The sequence below is a fragment of the Cetorhinus maximus genome, chromosome 6 (genome assembly GCF_964194155.1).
Source record: "Cetorhinus maximus chromosome 6, sCetMax3.hap1.1, whole genome shotgun sequence".
Taxonomy (NCBI): domain Eukaryota; kingdom Metazoa; phylum Chordata; class Chondrichthyes; order Lamniformes; family Cetorhinidae; genus Cetorhinus; species Cetorhinus maximus.
The window spans coordinates 119,886,907-119,913,324 of record NC_135884.1 but is presented as its reverse complement, the minus strand read 5'-3'; the positions used below and the strand labels follow the sequence as shown (position 1 = coordinate 119,913,324).

Here is a 26,418-nt window from a genome sequence, read left to right as displayed (position 1 = left end):
GGAATGTTACACATTATTGGATTGTTATATTTCTTTTCCTCATCTGAAGCATATAAATGATATAATATTGCACCATTTTCCTGTTTTGCCTCTCTTGCTGGCTGGTTGACAAGTTGGCTTTTCTGTTGTATGATGATGAATAGACCAATGGGGCATGGTGGTGAGGGTGCTATGAAAGGGATGCTTGCTTTGTGTTGGTGGCATTGGGGTTGGGGACGGGGCAAAATTGTGTTTACTTTGTAAGATGGGTGCATCAGCAGAACCTAAGTGAAACTTGCAATAATCAGGGCATCTCAGGTGGCAGTGTGCACTGCTGGTAGTGTGTTGTCCTCATCACATTCCACCACCTCCTTATCTTTTTCCTTCCCCTTCTTCTTGGAATCCTTTGAAGTGGCTCTGAGTTCCTCACTTTGGTCCTCCTGCAGTCCTAGATCTCACTGCTGGGCAATATTGTGCACAGTGCAGCACACCACGACCATTTTTGACCCCCTGGCTGATGCATACTGAAGGGCACTTCCAGACATGCCCAGGGACCTGAAGCGCATCTCAAACTGCCTATGGTTTGTTTGACCACACATTTGGTGGTCATCTAATATTTAGTGTATCGCTCCTGGATTTGGGTTCCTGAGGGATTCAACAGCCACGTTTTAAGTGGATACCCATGTTTTTGAGCAGCCTGCTGGTAACTCCGCTTGCTGCTGCGAAGATGTCTGGGAAGGTGGACCGCAGCAAGATGAAAGCATCATGGCAGCTTCACAGGAATCTTGTGAGCACCTACATAAAGATATTTTTTGTGTTTGCACACTATATGTACATTGATGGAGTGGAAACATCTGGGTGATCTACAGATGCCCCAATTGCTAAGCATATACAGTCAATGGGAAAGCCTGCCAGAACTGCAAACCCAGGTGCCTCTTTAATCTGACGACCTTAAGTTGCAGAAAAAGTTGACACCATTGTTGGCCCCTGAAAATAAACCACCAATCATGTGCATTTGTGTGCTGCTGAATAGCAGATCCTGCAATGTTTCTGGAAGAACCCTGGGTAAGAGCCAAGCATAACACCCTGAGCTTCCTGAGACATACCAAGGAAGCTTATGTTCTGCCTGTGGACCCTATATGCCTAGTGTGATTTCCCCAATACATTGCCAATTTTTCAGGCTGTAACTCCCACCCTACCACTCATTCCCATACTCATGTGCTGCCACACATTAAAAGTCAGCCTAAAGGAATCCATATGAGGCTGAATTAATCAATATTCATACAAGTTCAAAGCAGAAAAGTAAACTCTAATTTCTCGCTTCACATTTTTCAAAATTCTATGAATGGTCAAAAACTTTGGTCCTCATGTAAAGTCACTGTTAAACCAAAAACCACAGAGAGAAAGCGACAAAAGTGAACCTTAATTTCACTTTAAATCAAGTCATGGTTGTCTGTCAAAAGCTTGCCTTGGGTCAGCAACAAGTACAAGTTCAGCACAGGCATCAGCAGCTAGCTATCTATCAAAAACATCAAACAACGATGTACAGGAACAGTGGCAAGTCCTCAGGTGAACTTGGGTCAATGCTATCATTGCTTTTTTCCAAATGAAAATCAAGTTGCTAATGAACAATCTTAATTAACATGAAACTTATCAATTTCTTAGGTGCTAATTTCACTGCTACAAGACAACCAATCTTAAAAACACACATTGGCTGTAGCGTCAGGACCAAGTTCTTTACAGTTAATTATTTTATGCAAGCAATATGAAAGGTAATACATGTTTCAAACTCAAGCTCTCAATGACTCTTCAATGTTGAGTAAAATGGTCTGAACAAGAGCAGCACCATGATCAGTCTCAGCACCCCTAGGGTTCAGGATGACCTGGAGCCTTGTTGAAAAGTACATGTCTCAATGACGCTGAATGAGGATCAGGCTGTAATGTCCCCATGATGCCCAATGTCTATAATTACAAATGAGTAATGCCTACATTAGTAAAGTACAGATGGTAACTGGCACCAATGAAACTGCACCCCAGCAAAGAGTCAAAGCCTTTGTGAGATGGGGAGAAGAATAAAAATAAGAATGTTACCCCCTGCCCCCCACTGACTCACACACACAGGTAACCAAAAACAGAATGTTCTAACCACGACTCTCCTATTGTAAAATATTTACACTTCTCATGCATCTGCCAGCAAAACCCTGAGCTGTAGTCCAGTCACTGTATAGTCTACAGTTCATTGTAATCCATTCTCCCAGAAGCATCAAGTTGTGACCATCCTTTCTCCAACACATCCTTTAGCTCGTTCATAGTATGGGGAAAGAGGATCATAAACTCGCAGATATGGACATCCAGAGGTCCCACTTACTAAAGAAACAAAAACTTGAGCAGAAATACTCTAATCATTTTCCAATATACAAATCAGGGCTCTTCATGGCATCACTTGCATTTTATATAAAACTCAAAGTTATCAAATCATAGTTCAAATTCAATCTAGAAACACAGGCATTCAATCACTTCTGTCAGCAATGTACACAAAACATAAAATAATAACAGCATGCATTTGATTGAGTGGAGTGAATTCTCTGCAGAACATTTAAGCAGGTATCAGAATGTCAAGGGTTCAAACCAAAGGCTCAAGTTACTGATTGCATTAGGACTAAGGCAATGCACATTGAGTGGATGGGCTGGGGGCAGTGTGTTGTGGATGCATTGTGGCATGTTGGAGATTGGTACCACAGATTGGTAAAATGAGGTTCTCATGTACTACCCAAACATTGCGATCTCAGTATCACTTGTGCTATCTGGGGAGACATTGGGAATGTCTCAGGAACCTGGTCTGCAAGAGGCAAAAGGGACAGAAGTGTCATGACTGTGCTTGTGTGCTTTCTTGAGACCCAGGGCTAAAAATTTGTTTTCTGGGTTTTTTTAGCTGCAGGGGTCAGAATTTTGCAACCTGACCACACCAATCCCATTAGAGGTGGACAGCATGCAAATTTAGAGCTTCTACCTCACTACCATGATTGTAACATGCAGCCTCACTGCTGGCTTCCTCTGCACCTTTCGTAGTTGCCTTTGCACTCAGCAAGGGAGCCAATCAGTGTTATCCTGGGATCACGTGGTACAGTGGGCCCGTTCTTTTTAAAGCCAGTCTGTCTCTCTTAAAGGGAGTATTGCTGGAATTTGAAACATGGAAAATTGAACACCAGGGCAGTGAGGAGTCCAGGGTGACAGATGGAGATAGTGACAGCAGTGATGGAGGTGGGCAGGAAGAGAGACAACATAGCTCCTCAGTGGGCCAGGAGGCTCTCAAGGATTACCCTCGAATGGAATGGGGGCAGGTGGCTAGGGAGGTAAATTCCCAGCATCTGTACACAAGACCTGGCAGCAATGCCATAAGAAGTCTAAAGACCTCACGTAGGTGATTTAAGATCAGTAAATGCAACTCCACATGACCTGTCCTAACCACCACACCACCAATCTCCCACGTTGTTCATTGCACCATAACCCCATGATGCCCAGCAGCACTCTCTGGCATTCTGGACTCAAGGCTAACATCCACATACTCCACCTCACCCTCACATACATTCTGATGCTGCCAGCCACACTTACCTCTCACTGCCTCCAGATACCTCCAACTATTCAGCTATGACATGCACATCACTCAAATATGATCACTGACATTTTGCCCCCCTTCTTGTGGGGCTAGGTGGAAATAATACAAGGGGGCAGATCAGTGGACAAGGACACCTGCAGTTCCTGAGCCCTTAGGAGGAGATGACTCTTTGCATCATGGGGTCACTGCAACAGAGAGCATGGCATCTGGTGTCATTAAGAACATTGAGAATGGCGTTATGTCTATGCCTCTTCTCAACAACCAATTCATCCTCATTCTGCTATCTGACATGATCAGCAAGCAACTGATGGTGTGTCCGTGGATCTCTTGCTTCCCACCCACACCCCTTTCCCTCACACCAACTTTTCCCTACTGAGTTCCTGCTTTCAGACACCCAGGCCGGATTTTCGCCATGAGGGAGAGCCTCTCCCGCATGGCGAAAATCCCGGAAACGGCTGAAATTTCTAAGTCCCGCTCCTGAACCCAACATTCCTCATCGCCGCAGGGCTCTTGAGGAGCTTCCACTTTCCGCAGCCTCTGCTCCATCTCCCTGTCATGTTGCAGGCACAGAGGTACTGCCATTGTTGGCCCCATACCTGTTGTAGCCTTTTGCATGGACAGGGCACCTAATCCTCTGCCCTTCCTCTGGGGATGCACTAACATTCCCTGGCAAATTCAAGAACTCATCGCAACATCCCCAGCAACACTCTGGTACCTCCAGACACTTAATTGCAATAGCAGAAATTCTTCAAACTTACCTTCCCTGCAATTTGAGTGCTTGGCCCTAAAGAGCACAAGAGCTGGGCCCCTCTTGCAATTCAGTGCTTGCTGTTTACAGCGTGACATGCAAATTCATTGTCTGGACCTATATGGTCCAGATTAGGTGACATAATTAACCATAGTCGACAAGGGGCCATAGGCATCTCTCTTTGTTAGAGAGAGGCAACTGGTTATATAGCTTGATAAGCACCACTACACATCAAACATGGACAAGGCAAGGAGACAGGCCTCCATGAACCACCACAGCCAGTGTAGGGATTTAACCCGTGCTGCTGGCATCATTCTACACCACACTCTAGCATCTAGCCAACTGAGCTATTCACCCACGTGTTCCAGATCCTGGCATTGCATCAGCTAGTTGGACTGCATGGATTGCATGGAAGTAGCTGATGGCAGAGTACGCCTGATCAAAACAGCTCTAGGCCTCCGTGTGTTGAAATTTGCGCCCCCTAGAAATACAACTCAAGCCATTCATAGTCAATGAATGGAAAATCTAAATCTAGGGAGCAAGTTACTTACCTGTTTGTTAAGCAGGGAATAGTACATGGTATAGAAAGAGTTCAAGAGAAAGGGTGACAGTAGTTATAAAATATGGCAGAAAATGTACAAAGTGAAATGGAGGATAGCCAACAATCATTATTCCATAGCTAGTAGGAAAGCTTCAAAACATTCAAAGCAAAGAATCATCTGGCCGCACATCTGATCAGCCTGAACTTTAACAGAAACTTGAAATCCCTTCAGGGCTTTGCATCTGTGTGCTGTCAATATTCACTTAATTTTACTGCTTCTCTACCATGTGTAATGGAGACAGATATGAACTGAATCAAAGTTAGAATTCAATATAGGCTATTTCATGTTACTACACAATTATCCAAATTTTGCCCTACATGAATTATTTAGGGTTTCAGTTTCTCTGTCCCTTTAAAATATGGCAATTCATATTTGTGGTGGTACCTGAAGAGATACAAAGGCTTGGTTTCTGGCTGGTGGCTTGGTTTGACTAGAGCAAGTGGGAACAAGGAATTCAGGTGGGAAATCCCTTAGTTGCTCAATTCATACAGCATATAATATGTCAGCTGGATTTTAAATGTTTTCACATTACCGCACAGTGGGTGTTCCTACGCCACGCGGACTGCAGAGGTTCAAGAAGGCAGCACCACCTTCTCAAGGGCAATTAGGGATGGGCATTAAATGCAGCTTATTCAGTCACACCCACGTCCCATGAAAGAATAAAAAAATTGCAAGAGTGCAATTTGAATATGAAAATATGTAATAATTAATAACAGCCCAGTCCAATTTGTGGTAGATGGGCAAAATCTTATTGCAACATGGAATTGGTGCTATAGCTCTGAGTGCTTGAAAGAAAAAACATTGCAGCATTATGGGGGATAATTGGATAACTCTGCTAAAGAGCCAGCATAGGCATGATGAGCTAAATGGCCTCCTTCTGTGCTGTATCATTCTATGATTTTATGATAATAATTGAGGTTAGTCACAGTTTTCCTGTGAACTATGCATGATGGAGCTCACCAATAGAACATGGCCAATAAAGGTCAGGCAAGTTGTGAACTTTAAACAAGTCAGTTCTTAAATGGAGAGCTACAGGATTTTGCACAGGAACACTTTTGGTTGTGGATTTTTCAATTCCTAACAGTTGTATTAGTGGATTTTTTAAAACTGTAGTTTTCCTTCCTTCAGTTATTTGGCAGCTGGTGGTGCCAGCCAAGGTGAATGCCTGTGGTACAGTTTTGTGTGCAATAATCCCTGGGTGTCCATATTAGTTTTGGCAGAGCAGTGCACTATTTCACAACAACTTAATTCGAGATTACTTCACTCAAGCAATTCCAATTTTGGTGCAGTCTTTTTTTAAGATGTAATTGTGAACTTTAAGATTTGTCCATTTTAATGAATTCTGAAAATCATATCACTGCGAGTTTTTGGCAGTTTTGAAAATCTAATGTCTGTGCGCACTTCCTGTCAAATTTGTCCATTATAAATTCCTATGTTCAGATTCATAATGGAAACTGCTTATAAACTTGTCATGTTGTAATTACACCATCCTGCCAGTGGTGATGCTTTAGTGCTTCAGTTTTACATCTTGCAACATCTCAGGGTGTACTGCAGAGAAACACATATGTCCCAACTATCTCTAGCTTCCAATTACTGGATTTTTTGCTTTATAACTATAAATAATAATAATAATATAAAATCAATATATTACAAAGGAATAGGAATAGAATGAATGCTTTTAAAATTTTGACTGACCTATATCTCCATGCTAGGTCTAACCTTGCATCATCTGAAGGCAATACTTGGTCCTGTCTGCCCATATGTTATGCCACGAGTGAATAACCAGTTACAATATAAAGACATTATACTTGTATGTTCTTTCAGTCTGCCATACATGAGGTATCACACTCTGAGGTTACACTTTGATGATTGGTTCAAAGTAAAACAACAGGAAATCAAAACTTACAGGGCATAAAATTTTCAAATCCAAAGTAAAGAAAGCTGTTGGAAAACCAGCAATGAATAAACTACTATAGATTTATGGAAACAACTCAATTCTAAATAGCTAACCAAGAAAAACTACCGACTAATCAAAATACTTTTGAAATTTCTGTCTGTCATCTTTCCTCTTTGCCTCCAAACAATGAGCTCGAAATTAGTTTCCTGTCACATTAAAAAACTAAAAGAATTACACATTTCACAATAACTGGTAAAACCTACTCTTATGATTGTCTTTGAGAACCTTCATTGATATATTTACATGTAAGGTTCAACCTCGCTATAAAGTCAAGCTTCTTCTTTTTGCTAGAGCTATCACTCTGTCAGTGTAGCTGAGTTATTAGCTTCTTCCTTGGTTGTAATTCCCAAGATTATGCAGGTTGAACATATGCACAATTTTTCAGAATCCATCAGTTTGATTATCTCATTGCAACTGCTCGTGTTGTACCAGGATGTTTGAGTTTTTGGTACAGGGAGTACATGACCAGTGACCTTAAAGCACAGTTCCATTTTAGAAGATGAAGACAGCATGCTATGCTTCAGACTTCATACAAAATTTTGTTTGTTTGGTGTGGAGAATTTTATTATTTGCTGCAGTACTTCATGCCAGGTTGGCCTGCTCTCATCTAACTTTGGAAATTAAGTGGCTAACGCTCTTGCTGCTCTGGGCTGTGATAAGTTAAAAGTTGCAATTTCCACACAATCTTGCCCACATCAAAGAGAAACAGAATGGACGTTGTGCGGCTTTCAATCAGTTCTGCAAAGTAAGGCCTGCCACTGGCAGGCTTCAGTCACAGAAACAGAGCAGCTTCTCATCCTTGCAGACTATCTAAAAGATCCCACCAGTTAACACACCATCTCTGGCAACGTACGGGGATTCAATTTTGCCATTTTCCTACAAATATCTGGAGGTGATAACCAACAATCTCACTGTGAAACTTTCTTTGAGATTGGTGGGTATGATAGCCAGATGGGTATAGGAAACTTTTCCCTAATGTTATTGTTGTGAGTGAGAACAATTCTGGGGAGATTGCAAGGAGAGTTGGTAATTTTTAACTTTGTATGAGAGGTGGGGGGGAAGATAATATTTTTTCTATTCCTTCACTGTAATCTTTCTGTAGGTGCATGGTAAGGGGTTACTGTCTGTGATTGGAGCCACAGCACAAATATGAATCCTGACTTAGGAAAAATAAGCATCCCAAAAAGATTTGACTATTCTTTTGTTGGGGGTATAAAACATACACGTTCCTAATGACAAACTAAACACTAGAATGGGCCTATTTCTGTGGGAGAAATGATTTAATGTTATGCATATGTACCCATTTTCCTTGTATGCCTAGAAAAATGATCTCATACCTATGACAAAGGTAAATACCATGGATGTTGTAAATCTGAAATAAAACAGAAAATAAATGCTTGATAACACTCAGCAGGTCAGGCAGCATCTGTGGAGAGAGAAAAACACAATTAATATTTCAGTTCAATGACCCTTCGCCAGAACTGAAAAATGTTACAGGTGTACAGGTTTTAAGAAAATGCAGAGGCATGGAAAGTGGAGAGGGGAAGAGAGGACGTAAAGGAAGGTCTGTAATACGGTGGAAAACCGGGGAGATTTAAATGATAAAATGGATAATAGTGCACAGCAAAAGAGGGTTGTAATGGGGCAAGTTAAGAAGCAAAAGATGTCCTTTACATTGGGAAGCCGAAACACAGATTGGGTGATCGTTTTGCTGAACACCTCTGTTCAGTCCACAAGCATGACCCTTATCTTCCTGTCACTTATTATTTTAATTCTCCGCCCACTCCCACTTAGACCTCTCTGTCCTTGGCTTTTTATACTGTTCCAATGAACCTCAAAAGAAGTTCAAGGACTCAAAATTAAGTTTAACAATTTCAGATCATAACCTCTTGCCCTATTCTTTTAGACAGGAGGTAATAGTTCTGCTATTGCCATTTACAGCTCCTCTAGACACATCTTTTGTTTCTTTACTTGTCCCACTCCCACCCATTTTTGCCTTGCACCGTCAGCCCTTTTGTCATTTATTCATTCCTGCCTTCCACCCTATCACTGACCTTCCCTTTAATTCTTCTACTTCTTCCTGTCCCCCTTTCACTGGCTCTATACTTGCTTAAAACATCCTCCACTCTCCAGTTCTAAGAAACAGCCATTGACCAAAGAAATTAACTCTCTCCACAGATTCTGTCTGACATGCTGAGTATTTTCAGCACCTCATGTTTTAATTTTAGATTTCCAGCATCTGCAGTATTGTATTTTTAATAAGTAGTCATTGGTTTGGCAATTAGATTTCATACCCATGCACTAATTTTATGATCCAAAGAAAACCCCAGGCAATTCTCAATAAAACCTGAACAGAAAGACATTAACAATAAATACATCCCAGTAAGGAAGTGCGGACATGCCCTCTTCACTACATCAAAATCCTTCTGCTTGAAAGGAAACTCTATTGATGCTTTAGAGAAAACAGCGCCCAAATCCAAACTAATGGCATTCTCTTTTATTATCCTCTGGATCTCTCCCTACTGCAGGAACCTCAAAGATGTTGCAATGATTATTAATTTGGATCACTCAACCAGCTGGAGTTTATTGCCATGAGTGTGATGAGCCCTTTCAAAATCCAGAGGGAGCTCAAAAGCGAGTCATGTCCTCTATAGTCAGCTTTTGTAGGCAAAGGGATAAATTAGATTTCTGAGCCCTTTATACTCCCTCTGAAACATGAATTGAATTCACTTGTATTATATATCCTGATCGGAACCCAGGGTGGCTCCTTCTTGTCCTGGCATTTTGAGGGTACAGCAAGTGCTTTAAGACCATTGATGGGCATAAGGTGAACACGAGCAGGATCAAGCATTTTCGTGATAATGAGCAGGAGACAAAGTTATCCCTAAGCTTTTGCAGCTGTGATGAAAGGAGAGGAATAAACTGTCAAGAAGTTACTTCCAATCTTACAATATCTGTAATAGTAGATTACACATTTCTCAAAGTGCTCTAAATACACCCGTGGCAGACTTAGTGGAGGGTTAGGGTGCAGGGTGGGTAGGGGTTGGGGTGCAGGGTGAGTAGGGGTTAGGGTGCATGGTGGATAGGGGTTAGGGTGCAGGGTGGATAGGGGTTAGGGTGCAGGGTGGGTAGGGGTTGGGATGCAGGGTGGGTAGGGGTTAGGGTGCAGGGTGGGTAGGGGTTGGGGTGCAGGGAGGGTAGGAGTTGGGGTGCAGGGTGGGTAGGGGGGTGGTTTGGTTGGGGTGCAGGGTGGGTAGGGGTTAGGGTGCAGGGTGGATAGGGGTTAGGGTGCAGGGTAGGTAGGGGTTAGGGTGCAGGGTGGATAGGGGTTGGGGTGCAGGGAGGGTAGGGGTTGGGGTGCAGGGTGGGTAGGGGGGTGGTTTGGTCGGGGTGCAGGGTGGGTAGGGGTTAGGGTGCAGGGTGGATAGGGGTTGGGGTGCAGGGTAGGTAGGGGTTAGGGTGCAGGGTGGATAGGGGTTGGGGTGCAGGGTGGGTAGGGGTTAGGGTGCAGGGTGGGTAGGGGTTGGGGTGCAGGGTGGGTAGGGGTTAGGGTGCAGGATGGGTAGGGGTTGGGGTGCAGGGTGGGTAGGGGTTGGGGTGCAGGGTGGGTAGGGGTTAGGGTGCAGGGTGGATAGGGGTTGGGGTGCAGGGTGGGTAGGGGTTAGGGTGCAGGGTGGGTAGGGGTTGGGGTGCAGGGTGGGTAGGGGTTAGGGTGCAGGATGGGTAGGGGTTGGGGTGCAGGGTGGGTAGGGGTTGGGGTGCAGGGTGGGTAGGGGTTAGGGTGCAGGGTGGGTAGGGGTTGGGGTGCAGGGTGGGTAGGGGTTAGGGTGCAGGGTGGGTAGGGGTTGGGGTGCAGGGTGGGTAGGAGTTGGGGTGCAGGGTGCGTAGGGGTTAGCGTGCAGGGTGCGTAGGGGTTGGGGTGCAGGGTGGGTAGGGGTTGGGGTGCAGGGTGGGTAGGGGTTGGGGTGCAGGGTGGGTAGGGGTTAGAGTGCAGGGTGGGTAGGGGTTGGGGTGCAGGGTGGGTAGGGGGGTGGTCGGGGTGCAGGGTGGGTAGGGGTTGGGGTGCAGGGTGGATAGGGGTTAGGGTGCAGGGTGGGTAGGGGAGGTGGTCGGGGTGCAGGGTCATGTTCTCCAAATTCTTCAAAATTATTTTGAAGTCTGCTAACATGGTCAGTTTGCTCCCGTTGCTCCCAAGAAGACCTGTCAGCTCTCTTTAGGCTTTAAGATTTGCTGCAAGTATGTGCAGTTTCATGCTCACTCACAGTCAACTAAACCCTAGTTCTGTCACTGACAGACATCAAGCACCGTACACTATCAACGTTTTGTTTCATAGAAGATATTGGGCGGAATCGTCCCAGACTTGCACTAAGTGACGTAGCAGGGGGGTAGAACGATGTTTTACCCGTTGGCCGCAATGGCGGCTCCTCACACCGTATCGTCTCAAACCCACTGCATTAATTATGCATTCCCGGGAAACACGCCATTTTGGTGGCAAGTGAGCTCTCATTCACCTGCCACACCATCACCTCCCCGCTTCATCACGCTGGGCGCCATACTTAAAGTGCAGCTGCACGCACGCCTCTCAGTGCTTCCAGCTCAGGACTGCTGCATGGAAGACAGGATGGCCTCAAAAGGCACAATGACTGCAGCCCCCAGCTTCAGTTACTTGGCCCTAGAGCACCTTTTGAATGCCTTGAAGGCCGCTGTGGTGCCCTCTACCCCTACTCTGGCCACAGGATGGGCAGCTGCATCACCAATCCAGCATGGGAGGTGGTGGCAGCAGTGGTTAGGGCCAATGCCCTGCAAAAGAGGACAGCCATCCAGTGCCACTACAGGATGAAAGGTCTCATATGTTCCGCCAGGGTAACTCACTCTTCTCATCACTCTCAATTCACACACTCATAAACCCATCACATGTCCACAAGGATCTCACACCTCAAGGGACAACACCACTAACTCTCACACGCACCCTCACATCTCCATCAGGCTCATACCCTCTTGAGCTCACGTCCTCATCCCGTCCATGGATCCGCTTACCACACAAACATTCCATGCAGTGTCTCACACTCTCTCCATCTGTATCCATACAGGAGAAGCTTGCTGACAACAGCAGGGAGAGGTCCCAGGCCAGAGGTGGAGTGGCCCACATTAGATCCCTCACTCACTTTGAGGAGTGTGCCATTGCACTTACTGGTGAGGACATGGACCGTGCCTGCGGTGAAGGTGAGGTCGGCGGCGACCATCCTGCACCACATCATCCCTCTCTCAATGCAACTGTGAGTGCTCTCTCTCCTGCTTTTGACTCTGCTGACATGCACTAATGATCTCTACTTTGGTTCACACGGATCTCTGCCAAGCGACTGACACCCTCAGCCAGCCAGTCCCTCAGCTCCATCCAGGTCCTCACCTCCATCCAAGAGGACTCCTCCTCCATTGGAAATCTGGAAATAAGCAGCCTGGAAGACCCGTCACAGTGCTTATCCACACTCTCCATCAGCGCAGAGACACACACCTCGGTGGGACCTAGATCTAGAGCAGGGTCAGGTTCACAATTTGGTGGTCACCGCACGGACACATGGCCGCAGCAGGAGGAGGCAGGTTCAGCCGAGCTCCCTGGCCCTTGGAGGATTGCTGGGGAACAGGCATCTTTGAGGTCCGAGTCAAAGGATGAGCCTATGGATTTGGCCTTCCAGCTTATCCTGGAGAGTGAGCAGAAGGCGGGGGAACATCACACAGAGCTGTTGGATGCTCTCAACAGTGTGATACGCAAGTCAGAGAAGTGTGCCGCCTGCTCTCTGATGAAGTGGTGCCCACATGTGCACGTATGGAGGTCTCCATGGGAAGGATAGCGGATGCCAGCCTGGTCCAGCAGAATGCGGAGATGTGTGCAGAGCTGCACTCCATCGCGGGAGCCGTGGGTGAGTTCCTGCAGTGGCAACGCAAGAGGGAAACAGGGAACTTCGACTTCCCCTCAAGGAGTCAGGCCGGAGCCCCCAGGCACTCAAAGGAAGGAGCAGCAGCTGGACGCCCTGGGTTATCCACTCAGGAATCTCAGAGCCTGTCCTCTCCCTCCGAGTCCCCTTTGCCTGTGACCCCCTCAACCTCATCCTCTGTCACCACAGAGGGAGCCAACGGGTGATTTTTTTTTTTTTTTTGTAAAAATATACTTTATTCATAAAATATCTTCAATCACATTCCAAACCATTTCAAAAACAACATTACAAGGGTACAATCCAGGTTAAACTTTTACAAAATGTATCACCAGGTGCATCAGTACAAACAATATTACAATCATTTACAGCCTTTCATTTTGAGCTGTACAGCCCGAGGGGCTCTAAACAGTTCCCAGTCTCTCGGTGCGCTGTGGTAGAAAGGTCTTAGACAGCGACCCTTCCCCATTGCGCCTTTGCGGCAGCTGCCCCAAGCTTTAGTGCGTCCCTCAGCACGTAGTCCTGGACTTTGGATTGTGCCAGTCCGCAACAATCGGTCGTGGACAACTCTTTGTGCTGGAAGACCAACAAGTTTCGGGCAGACCAAAGCGCCTCTTTCACCGAGTTGATGATCCTCCAGCTGCAGTGGATGTTTGTCTCGGTGTGTGTCCCTGGGAACAGCCCGTAGAGCACAGAGTCCTGTGTCACAGAACTGCTCGGGATGAACCTCGACAGCAACCACTGCATCTCTCTCCAGACTTTCTTTGCAAAGGCACAATCCACAAGGAGGTGAACAACGGTCTCTTCCCCACCACAGCCACCTCGAGGGCAACGTGCAGAGGGGGTGAGCCTCCTGGCGTGTAGGAAGGATCTGACGGGGAGGGCCTTTCTCACCACCAGCCAAGCTACGTCTTGGTGCTTGTTGGAAAGTTCTGGCGATGAGGCATTCTGCCAAATGACTTTGACAGTCTGCTCGGGGAACCATCCCACAGGGTCCACCCTCTCCTTTTCCCTCAGGGCCTCTAGGACGTTACGTGCTGACCACTGCCTGATGGACTTGTGGTCAAAGGTGTTTTTCTGTATAAATTTTTCCACCAGGGACAGGTGGTACGGCACGGTCCAACTACTTGGAGCGTTCCGCGGCAGCGTGGCCAGACCCATCCTTCGCAACACCGGGGACAGGTAGAACCTCAGCACGTAGTGACACTTGGTGTTTGCGTACTGAGGGTCTACGCACCGCTTGATGCAGCCACACACAAAGGTGGCCATCAGTATGAGGGCGATGTTGGGCACGTTTTTTCCCCCTTTATCTAGAGGCTTGTACATCGCGTCCCTGCGGACACGATCCATTTTCGACCTCCAGATAAAGCGGAAGATGGCTCGAGTGATCGCCATCGCGCAGGAGTCTGGAATGGGCCAGACCTGCGCCACGTACAGCAACAGCGAGAGTACCTCACACCTGATGACCAGGTTCTTTCCCGCAATGGAGAGGGAGCGTCGCTCCCACATGCCCAGTTTCCTTTTCACCATAGCCACTCGCTCCTTCCAGTTTCTAACGCATGCCCCGGTCCCTCCGAACCATATCCCCAGCACCTTCAGGCCGTCAGCCCTGACAGTGAAGGGGACAAAGGATCGGTCAGCCCAGTTCCCAAAGAACATGGCCTCGCTCTTCCCACGATTTACCTTGGCTCCCGAGGCCAGTTCGAACTGGTCGCAGACGTGCATCAGTCTGCGCACTGACAGCGGATCCGAGCAGAAGACGGCGACGTCGTCCATGTACAGGGAGGCTTTTACCTGAGTGCCTCCACTGCCTGGGATCGTCACTCCTCTTATGCCCGGATCCTTCCTGATGGACTCGGCAAAGGGTTCTATGCAACACACGAAAAGGACAGGCGAGAGAGGACAGCCCTGCCTGACTCCAGATTTAATCGGAAAGCTATCTGTTTCCCACCCATTGATTGAGACTGCGCTACTGATGTTAGTGTAGAGCAGTTGGATCCAATTTCGAATTCCCTCCCCAAACCCCATTTTGGAGAGCACATCCCCCATGTAGGTGTGCGATATTCTGTCAAAGGCCTTCTCCTGATCCAAGCTGATGAGGCAGGTATCCACACCCCTGTCCTGTACATAGGCAATCGTATCCCTGAGCAGCGCCAGGCTGTCAGAGATCTTCCTGCCTGGCACAGAGCAGGTCTGGTCAGGGTGAATCACCAATTCCAGAGCGGATTTGACCCGGTTGGCGATGACCTTGGACAGAATCTTATAGTCCACATTCAACAGTGAAATGGGTCGCCAATTTCTAATTTCCTCCCTTTCCCCCTTGTGCTTGTAGATGAGGGTGATGATGCCTTTCCTCATGGATTCTGACATACTACCGGCCAGGAGCATACTCTCGTACACTCCTAGCAGGTCTGGGCCGATCAAGTCCCACAGAGCCGAATACAACTCCGCCGGCAAGCCGTCGCTTCCGGGAGTTTTACTCTTCTCCAAGGACTCGAGGGCCTTAGTCAGTTCATCAGGAGTTAGCGGTTTGTCCAGGCTCTCCCGCGTACTGTGGTCTAAGACCTCCGTGATAGAGGACAGGAAGGACTGGGAGGCCGTGCTGTCCGTGGGCTTCACGTCATACAATCCGGCATAAAAGGATTTGCTGATCCTCAGAATGTCGGACCGTGATGACTTTACTGAGCCGTCTTCTTCCTTCAGGCTGCTGATCACAGAGCGCTCTCTGTGTACCTTTTGGAAGAAGAAACGTGAGCACGTCTCATCCTGCTCCACGGAGCGGACTCTGGAACGGAAGATGATCTTGGAGGCCTCCGAGGCAAAGTGCGAGGCTTGCTGGCCCTTCACCTCTTGGAGCTCCTCCTTGACATCGACCCCCATCGACTGCAGCCGGAGCAGGTTCTGCATCTTTTTCTGGAGTCGGGACATTTCCCTCTGTTCCTTTCTAGCTTTCTGGGTGCCTTTGAGGATGAAAAACCTCTTGATGCTTCCCTTGATCGCTTCCCACCAGTGTGTCAGGGACTCAAAGAGGGGTTTCACGGTTCTCCAACCTTTGTAATCCCTCTTGAGCTCCTCAATGTTCTCTGGGGTCAGCAGTTGCACATTTAGCTTCCATGCCCCCCTGCCCACCCTCAGGTCCGTCTCCAAGTGGCAGTCCGCCAGTAGGAGGCAGTGGTCAGAGAAGAACACCGGCTTGACCTCGGTGGATCTGACTGTGAATGCACGGGACACAAACAGGAAGTCTATCCTGGAACGAATGGACCCGTCTGGCCGCGACCAGGTGTATCTACGCTGCGCTCCGTCTGCAGGGTTGCTGAAGACGTCGTGCAGCTTGGCATCCTTAACTGTTTCCATCAGGGATCTGGACGTAGCGTCCAATCTGCTTCCGGCCCTGCCGGATCGTCCAGCCGCATCGATGATGCAGTTGAAGTCCCCGCCCAGAATGACCGGCCTGGAGGTCGCCAGCAGCAGTGGGAGCTGCTGAAAAACCTCCAGCCGCTCAGCCCCTTGTGCCGGGCCATACACGTTAATTAACTGGAGTGGAGCGTTCTTGTACATTACGTCTGCTACGAGGAGTCGCCCGCCCACCACCTCCTTGACCTCGGAGATGGTGAAGTTGCCTCCCCGCAGCAGAATACCCAGGCCGGAGGAACGAGAGTCGTTTCCGCCCGACCAGATCGATGGCCCGTGGGACCACCATCGTGACCATTGCCTGTAGGAGCTGAGGTGCGGTATCGCATACTCCTGCAGAAACAACAGGTCAGCTTTGACCTTGGCTAGGTAGTCCAAGGTCGCAACACATCGCGTAGTAGATTTAATGCTACGCACATTTATGGATACAATCTTTAAACCCATTTTAAAGCATTTATTCTCCTACCAAACCCACTGTCTCTGAGAGTCCCAGACCTTTAGTCTGCTCCTTCATACCCGTAGTGAGCTCAAATTCCTTCACTTTGGATGGGCTGAGGTAGATCTCCTTGGCCGTGTTCTGCTCCGGTGGCATCTGGAGGTTCACGTAGAGAGTGGGTTTTGAGATGACCTTTGCTGGAGAAGCTTCTCCAAAACTCACCCCCTCTGGGGTGTTGCTGTTCCCAGCTTCCTGGAGCTGGGGTGCGATGATTGCCTCACTGCTCCCAGATTCCAGGGGCTGTGGTGCACTGGCCTCCTCAGGTTGCAGGCAAAGTTGGGGTGCGCTGGTCTCCTTGTTGTCTCCAATTTTCTGGAGCTCGGGTGTCTCGTCCTCCAACGCCCTGGAGCTTTGCCGCCTCTTCTGTCGGTGCCGCTCTGGCACTTCATCATCCGAAGAGCTGCTGCCCTTGTCATCCGTGTCGGATGGGAGACGCCTCTTGCCGCTTCTCTGGGAAACGCCTTTGCTTCTTCTTCGCTCCCTCTTACTTTTCTTGTTCTTCACCGTCCGCCACTCCCCCTGCTGCTTTTCCACTGCTGCCTCCTCCTCCATTGATTCGCTGTCCTGAGGACTGGGAGGTTCAGGGGGTAGTGCTGTTGATTGGCTCTCTGTTGCCTCGATCTCTTTCTCCACCTTGTCTCTCTCTGTGTCCTCCTTTGTCCCGTTGAGCTCCCTGGGGGCCTTGGTGGTTGGAGTGACACGGAACATTTCTTCTGCTTCCCCCTGGTCGGCTTTGGCTGCCTGTGCGTAAGTACGGCAGCGTTTGGGGCAGGTCCTGTAGAGGTGACTTGCCTCGCCACACAGGTTGCAGCACTTGGCCTGTTTGCAGTCTTTTGTCTGGTGCCCTTCCTGTTTGCAGATCTTGCAGAGGGAGGCGCTGCAGTTGGCCGCCACATGACCAGCCTTGCCGCATGAGCGACAATGCTTGGGTTGCCCAGCGTAGACCAGGTAGCCCCGGTTTCCCCCGATAGCGAAACTGGAAGGAGGGTGGAAAATGGCTCCCTTACCATCGGTCTTTAGCGTGACCTTAAACAGGCGTTTGCCTGTCCAGATCCCCAAGTCGTCTCGAATCTCGGTGCCGCTCCCCACCTTATCGAAGTACCTGGTGAGGAAGGTGACCACGTCGGCGACTCTGGAGGGTGAAGTGTGTGTGTGGCAGGGCCTTTCAGAGCCCCGTGCGAGCGCTCTCACACACACATGGATCCTTCCCATATCACACTAATCTCACTGTCCTCAGCATTTTCGCTGCTGCCTTCTGGGGTTCGCTTTCAGTTGTCTATCTGAGCTGACCTGCATCTCTGCCCACCCAATGATCACACTCCCATGCAGCACCTGATCTTGCCCACCACGACTGCCATTTCACTTTCGATTTAGGCAGCATGGTCGTGATTCAGATTTTCATGTGCAGCCCCAAGTGCACCCCCCCAGTCACCAATTTTCTTTCCCCCATTACTGTTGACCCCCCTGGCATTACCTTCCACCTCCCCTCTGGGTCCTCCCAGCCACAGCCCTTTCCCTTAGAGGATATCCAGGTCAACGTGCACATTCCCTTCCTTCCCAAAAATACTACCCCCATCAACATTCACCTCCCCGACCTCTTCCTTCCCACCTGTAGGGTGTGTGTCTGCCTCCTTGTCCCCACGAACCACCCTTGTCGTCCCTTTTACCGCTACTGTTGAACCCTCAGTCTCCCACCATAGTGCCTCACTCTGCCCTTAGTCATTCCCACCATTCTCTTTCCACGCTCACCCTCAGTTCACTCCCCAGGAGGCAGTCATGGACTCACCAGGGCCCACCCGAGCACATTCTCCTGGACTACACCCCCTCCTTCCCCCCTTGGAACCCCTTCCCCACTTGGATCCCCTCCCCTCCCCTCCGGGCCAAGGGGTCCTCCCCCTTGGTCCTGCCTCCCCTGGACTTCACCCCCACTTAATCCTTCCCCCTTCCTGACTCCTTCAGACACCCTTACTTCTTCCGCCATCCTTAGGCCTCCCCCTTCATTGACCCTTTCCTCCAGCCTTACTTCTTTCTCCATGCTTAGTCCTTCCCCTTCCCAACTCCTTCCTCCACCCTTACCTCTTCCTCTAGCTTTACTCCCTCCACTCTCCGCACTCCTTCCTCCCCCCGGACTACCTCCCCTCTCTGCACTCCTTCCCCATCAGAACTCCTTCTCTTACACCTTCCACCCCCCTTTACACCTACCTCCCCAGTTGTCATCTCCTCCCCGTTACGCCCTCCTCCCCCATACTCCCTCCCCCCTTCTAACCTCTCCCCGGCACCTTCATTCCCCCATCCCAACCTCACCCCATCCTGACACCTTTATTACCCCCTCCCAGCCTCACCCCATCCTCACACCTTCATTCCGCCCTCCCAACCTCATCCCATCCTGACATCTCTTCCTCTTCCAGTCAATTCTAGACCTTCCTCTCCCATCCCCGCCCCTGGTACATCATCCTCTCTCAAACACAGCTGGGCCTTCTTCTCCATCCCTCGATCACCATCCATCATGAGCAGACCCTCAATGGTCACTTTCTAACTTCCGTGAGCTGCTTCACTACAGAGACATGTTCATGAGAATCCATGCAGCATGCCATGGATGTTCCTCCAGAGTGCCATTGCTGTTGGGCTCCAGCATCTTCTGCTCTTCAGATGTCCGTGATGTGAGCAAGGCCCGGGCGGTAAGTCTCGACTTCTGTACGTCATACTTATCAAGACGTGTTCTGCATTGACATGCACTCATATCAACGTGGGCAGTGATCCAGCGTGGGGGAATGATTCCAGTGGGCTGGCCTTATAATGATATGCAGATGTATTACAATGAAGTTCCTGACGTCTGATGGCAGGATCACAGCCCACCATCAACGGGCTGAGCGGGCAATCACAAACTGGTTTCATGACGTCATGGAACTGATTTCTGGCCTTCTCGCCATATCGTCCCCTCGATGCCAAGCACGCCCGACACCAGCGGGCACGGAAAGTCCCACCCATTGATTCAGTTTTCAGCATGATGCTTTTTAATCTCTGCTTTAACTGGTGAAGGAGTGCTAAATTTCCCATTTTTGTTTTTGCCCGGCAAGAGTCCTATCCTAGGTGTTAACTTGAACATAATTTTTGTATTCATCCATTTCAGTCTTTTTCACCATCTTGACACATTAGAGCCAGTCTAAACTCACCTTTCCCATGTCTGTCCATCTTATGCACATTTTGTTGAACTCCCCAAATACATTTCACTGTGCCCGGCTCGAATTTATCCATTTTCATATTTCCTCCAACAACCTGAAGTAGATCATTATGTTCTATAATGCATTTGTGGAAAACAACCGTATAATGGCAAAGCACAAAAGAACCATCATTAGAAATTGAGGAAAATGTTGCCAAGATTGTGCACAGCTCATTGTTCAGGGAAGTGAAAATATATTTACATCTTTCTCCACAGTTGGCTGTGCGCCTAGCCAGCATCTAAAGGAATATAACATATTATAACAATGCAAGGAGTGTGTTCTTCAATTTTTTCCAGTGACTCTGGGATCACCATAATAAATACAAGCAGATAATGTTGATTTGAGACACTGAAATACAGAGAGAATGAGTAAGAGATAGAGACATGCACACAAAAAGAAGACATGAGTTGGACAAAGACAAATAAAAAAGTAGGAGAGAGAGGGAGACGGAATAGAGCAGAGATCTTATCATTTTATTATTTAAGTGCAATTAACTGTTGTTTTGCATTTATTTAATTATGCTAAATTTCAAAACGATATTTAACACATCAACAAATACACCATATGTTTATGCTAATGCTATGGAATTCATATCCAAAGTGATGTTTCAGTGTAACGTTTACAAAGTATGTTTTTAACATTGATATTAATTTGAAATATGAATATGAACATGGTTTCTATACCTGGAATGACATTAATAACATAAAAGAAGCAGTTAAAAATACAATGTTATTAGCCAATACAAATGCATTGCAGAATGCAACTATAAATAACAAATTAGAAGTGTAATAAATTACAATCACTGGAACATTCAGGCACAATCAAAATCAAGAACAATTCAAACAATCCCTCACATCGATCCAGTTGTGCCTATTGTGAAAGATACTCACAGTATTTGGATAGATTAAGATAGCACAAAACTCAACAGATAAGCTTTGCGACTGCAATCACCTATTCATGAGAGACAGAATAAGAGGCACTTCTGCTCATTGACATACACTCAAGAGGGAAATAGTTAAAAGACAGGAAAGAAAAAATTGTATGCATAATACACCTCTCAGCTCCTCAGGGTGTTCTAAAGAGATGGATAGCCAATGAATTACTTTTGAAGTGTTGTTTTGCAGCAAATGTGACAATTATTTTGTGCATAGAAAGATCCCACAAATAGGCATGTGATAAACCATTTACCTGTTCTGGTGGCAATAGTTGAGGGACAAATGCTATTCAGTACATTAGAAGAAACCTCCTTGCTGTTATTGAAATTGAACCATGGGACCTTTTATGTCTACCTGAGTAGGTGGACAGAGCCTCAGTTTAATCTCTCATCTGCTGGAAGGCACCTTCAGCAATGTTGTACTCCCTCACAGTTGCACTGAATTAGCAGCCTAGGTTGTATACCCATATTCTGCAGTAGGACTTGAACCTATATGATCTTCTATCTCAGAGTCATTAGTGCTAGCAGTATGCCAAAGGCCATCTCTAGACTTGATTTCCATTGCTCTCTTGGCCAGTCTCCAATTCTTCAGCCTCTGTAAAAATTCGGCTCATCCAAAACTCTGCTGCCTATATCATATCCCACACAAAATCCTGCTTATCCACCAACCCCGGTCTCGCTCACCTACATTTGCTTCTGGTCCCCAAACGCTTGGTTTATAATCATCATCCTCATACTTAAGTCATATATTTCAGAGGTCTAGGTGTCACTGCCAAAAATGAAATGTATTACCCATCCCCAATTGTCCTCAAGCAAATGGTTGTAAGCTTTCTTCTGGAAGTGTCGCAGTCCATGTGGTGAAGGTACTCCTGAACTCTGTAACTTGCTACAACTCCACAACTTGCCCCTGAATTCTCCATTGCTCTGGCTGTTAGCATTCTTGTGCATCCCCCTCCCCCCACAACAACTTGCCCCACTATTAGTGGCCTTGCCTTCAACTGCCTAGGTGCCACATTCTGGAATCCCCTTCCTAAACACTTTTGCCTCTATACTTCCCTCTCTTCCTTTAAGGGTCTCCTTAAAACCATATTTTTTGACCAAGTTTTTGTCACCCCTCCTAATGCCCCCTTAACCTTAGTGTCCATTTTTGTCCTATTATATCGCTGTGAACTCCCCAGGGATACTTTCCTATGTTAAGTATGCTGTCTGAATGGAGCTTGTTTTAGTTGTAGTAAATTTGATGATTTTTGAAAGGACCAAAGCTATAATGACTGATTTAATTAAAAAGAAGGAAAGGTTATCTTGCTCAATTGTTCAAGATCAATTATAAAAGTGCTGAGCTCAGTTGTGGAGAATTTAGGCACTCTCATTGACAACTCGCAGGTAGCAGAATTGAAATGAAGACAAAACTCAGATCACAAAGCTCACATGATGAGTTTGTGAAACTTTTTTTCAGTTCACTTATTGAGAACTCATTGTTACTAGCTTAGAGACACCAGGGCCTTGGTATTACCCCCCTGCTCCCAACCCACCCCCCAACCCTCCCATATGATGGGCAGGAGAGACTAAAGTTAAAAATTTAAATCTGGGAACATGTCCCCAACTCTGCACATATGCGCCTGTTTCCATTCTTTACTGCGGTGGGTAGCGTACCATCCAAGTGTCCCATTATGGAGAGGTGAGGAACTTCATTAACATATTTAAATCAAGTCACCAAGCACAATTTTAAAATTAGCAGTTCCCAGGACTCGGGAATCCTGGCAGTAAAGAAAAGGCAGCAGCTGCTGCCTCAAGAAGGCAAGTATTTTTTACCGCACTCCTTGTGGGTGAGGAGAAGCGGGAATGCTTCCCCGAGCGCAGCAAGCAAACCTGATAACCTCCCCAGTGATGGGACCCATCCATTTCAGCCAACTCTCTGTAAGGCTCCTACCTTCTAATCAATTTTCAATCTGTGCCCTAACATTACCTTCATTTCATGCACTTTTATTTTTGCTAATAATCTTTTGCAGAACCTTATCAAGTGACTTCTGGAAGTCCATTTAGAAAATAAAACTTTCCCCTATCCAACTTATTAGTGAGCTGTTCAAAAATTTAACCGGATTAGTCAAACATGACTTGGTCTTCACAAAGTTATATTGACTTTCTTTGATCAGCTGCTACATGTCCAAATGCTCAGTCTTGATGATAGATACCAGGAGCTCCCCTATTAATGTTTATCTGCCAAATCACAAAGTTACAAGTGAGCAAGTCAGCACTCCATCATGAATGAAAAAACATCCATATTCACAATTTTCATGAAATATTCTATGCATTCCAACAAGCATAATTAATTTTAGCAAAAATCACTTTTAACCAAAATAGTTTAACATTTCATTTCCCAGTTATTTACAATAGTACAATGTACAAAGCATAGACAGTGGTTTCTTTCATTAAACACATGTTGCACATTAAAAATGTAACCCACAGTCTTTACACTCAGACTTGAAATAGAGAGACTAGATATCAGGGGTAATTACACAATAATAACCCTGTTACATAGTTCAGATGACATCCTAAACCATCAGCTCAAATCTTTGTGTATGGCCCGTTATGAATTTGGGAGACATAAGTAACTTAGTAAAGTGATTTTTATCCCATTCAGCTGCCCTATTGGCTGGCAGTTAAAATTGCCAGTGTGACTTACCTGCATCAATCCCAGCTTTTGAAATTTTAATCTGCTCTCTTGAGCAGGTGGCAAAGACCTGGAGCCAGTATAGTCCTTCTTTAAATATTTAGATTTTGTTGTGATAACACATCGTGACTTGATGGCATTTTTAACTGGAGGACTGATCAGAAGAACTTTTCCAGCAGATGAAGACAGTGAGAAGAGGATGTAGGGCTGGAATGAACCCAAAACAGGCCCATTTATCTTTAACTGTCCTTTCACCTTCCTAATGGGGCCAGGAAGAATAGCAGTGCTCCACCAGGAGCAACAAGGAAAGTTTTAGTTCCCCTACAATGGGCTCCCTCTTCCCTCAGCACCCACCTTCCCCACCCACCCCCCCAACTCTGCAATTTACCTTGTTGCTGCCCACTGCTGGCCAATAGCCTCCTGCTGCCTGAAATCCTGCATCTTGGGCAGGCAGCTGACTGGCAGAATGTCGATTAAATCTGGGCTTCATGCTGTCAAGTTTAGGGGGATTTGGCACTCACCTGGTTTCTTGCTCACCCATTACCTGCATCCTCAAAATCAGAGCTAATAGCTGAGAAATTGGACAGGGCCTGAAAACAAGTGAGGGCTTAGTGCCACTTAAAGCTAGCCTGTGCTATTTAAAGCCAGCCTAAAGCAGATGCTGGAACTGGTTGCAGGATAGAATCTGAGAAAGAACACTGAATTATGGCACAAAGGGCAGAGAGTGCAGCTCCAAGATTCTCTGATGTTGTGCTGTACATTTTGGTGCAAGAAGTGGGCAGAAGGAGAGCGGTCCTCTGACCACAGAAGGCCAGGAGGCCCTCCTGACAAATAACGCAGAGGGAGCACATATCACAGAATGCCAAATTCCACCTTCTGCGCCATTAGCCTCACACACTGCTCCAAGTTTGACACCCTCATCACTCATCTACCAACAATCTTTATTAACCACACCTGATACATAAAATTCATAGCTTCACCTCACCTGCATTCTCTTAACACTGCTGCAAATCTCACATCCACATCTCAAAGCATACACTTACTGTCAGCTATTCAACCATGACATTCACATCACCCAAACACATTGTGTCACACTCACTGACATACATCCCCCTCTCCTGCAGATCAAGATGGCACATAACCAGAAACAGCAGGGGGCAGGTACAGTTACATGCCCTTAACCCTATAAAGGAGATGGTGCTCACTATCATTGGAGCAGCCATGACTAAAACTGTGGCCTGCAGTGGACCTGGAAGCACAGAAGGTAATGTTATCCTCAAACCTAACCCATCTTCTCACACCTCACTTCTTTCTCATCCCATAGTGACTTCTCATTTATAAGTTACAGTTTGTGTAAGTCTGTACCTCTTGCCTTGCCCACCTTCCCTCATCACAACTCTACCCTTGCACATTTCTTCTTTCGGATACCCAGGAACTGCAAACTGGCCAGGCAGTGGTGGAAAAGAAAAAGATGGAAGAACAGAAAGACAGTGATGACAAAAAAACCTACTCAGCCCTACACTAGCAGCTACCAGCTCAGAGACTGAGAGTGAGCATATTTTAGAGAATAGCTCTGCATCTATCAATGTACAGGTCAGGTGGGCAGAAATATGACAAATGGAATTTAATCCGGAGAAATGTGAGGTAATATGTTTGGGGAGGGAAAACAAGTCAAGGGAATACGCAATAATGGGTAGGATACTGAGAAGTGTAGAGAAACAGAGGGACCTTGGAGTGAATATCCACAGACCCTTGAAGGTAGTGGGACAAGTAGGTAAGATGGCTAAAAAGGCATACAGGATACTTTATTTTATTAACCAAGCCATAGAATATGTGAGAAGGGAGGTTTTGCTAGAACTGTATAAAACACTAATTAGAATGCAGCTACAGTACTGCATACAGTTCTGGTCATCCCATTAAAGGAAGGATGAGAGGGTACAGAGGAGATTTATGAGGATGGTGCCAGAAATGGAGAATTTTAGTTATGAGGGAAGATACCACAGGCTATCGTTGTTTGCTTTGGAACAGTGTAGGCTATAAGATTATGAGGGGTGTTAATAGAGTGGATAGGAAGGATTTATTTTCTGTAGCAGAGAGGCCAATAATCAGGGGCCATAGTTATAAACTAATTGGCAGAAGAATTAGAGGGAGTTGAGGAGAAAAACTTTTACTCAGAGGGTGGTGATGTCTGGAACTCACTGATTGAAAGACAGAAATCCTTGTTGCATTTAAAAATTACTTGGATATACACTTGAAGTTCCAAAACCCACAGAGCCAGGAGCTGCAATGTAGGTTTAAGCTGAATAGCTCTTTTTTGGCTGGCACAGATGCAATAGTCTGAATGGCACCCTCCTGTGCCATAGATTTTCTAAGCTTCTATATTTCTTGCATGTGGTGAGACTCCAGCACAAGTGGATTGCAACCAGGACAGGAGACAAGGGCAGTACAAATGCATCTTGCCAGACAGCGAGGTTGCACAGAAGCGCTGTTGCTATGGATTCAGATGAGCACTTTGATGGGGTAGCCTACAGAAGAAGACTGATACGCAACAAAATGTGTGGTACATTGGCAGGCCTATTGGAAAACCTGCAGTCACTGTCAAGAAGTATGAAGGAGTCCAGCACCAATTTGGCACAAGGCTTTGTGCAGGGCTTGGAGCCCATTATCTCCAGTGCAGAATTGGCGGCCAAATCCATGGAGTCAACCAGGAAGCAATTTTTGATGACCATTGTCCCAACTTCCATTGCAGCACAAGCAAAATTCAATAAACATTTGGGTGCTTCAGTGACTCAGGTTGAAATAAAGCAAGCTTAAATTACTGTCATGCAGGCTCAGACTGCTGCCATCATAGCT

The 26,418-nt window shown here is 46.8% G+C and overlaps 1 protein-coding gene across 1 annotated transcript in view; it reads left to right on the top strand.

The window, feature by feature from the left end:
• Nucleotides 1-25,237, top strand: part of tshz3b (teashirt zinc finger homeobox 3b) — a 107,922-nt gene extending 82,685 nt beyond the window's left edge. The window contains exon 6 of the transcript XR_013576930.1: nucleotides 24,998-25,237. The gene's annotated coding sequence lies outside the window, so the exon portion shown is untranslated. The remainder of the gene's footprint in view (nucleotides 1-24,997) is intronic.
• Nucleotides 25,238-26,418: the final 1,181 nt, after the last annotated feature.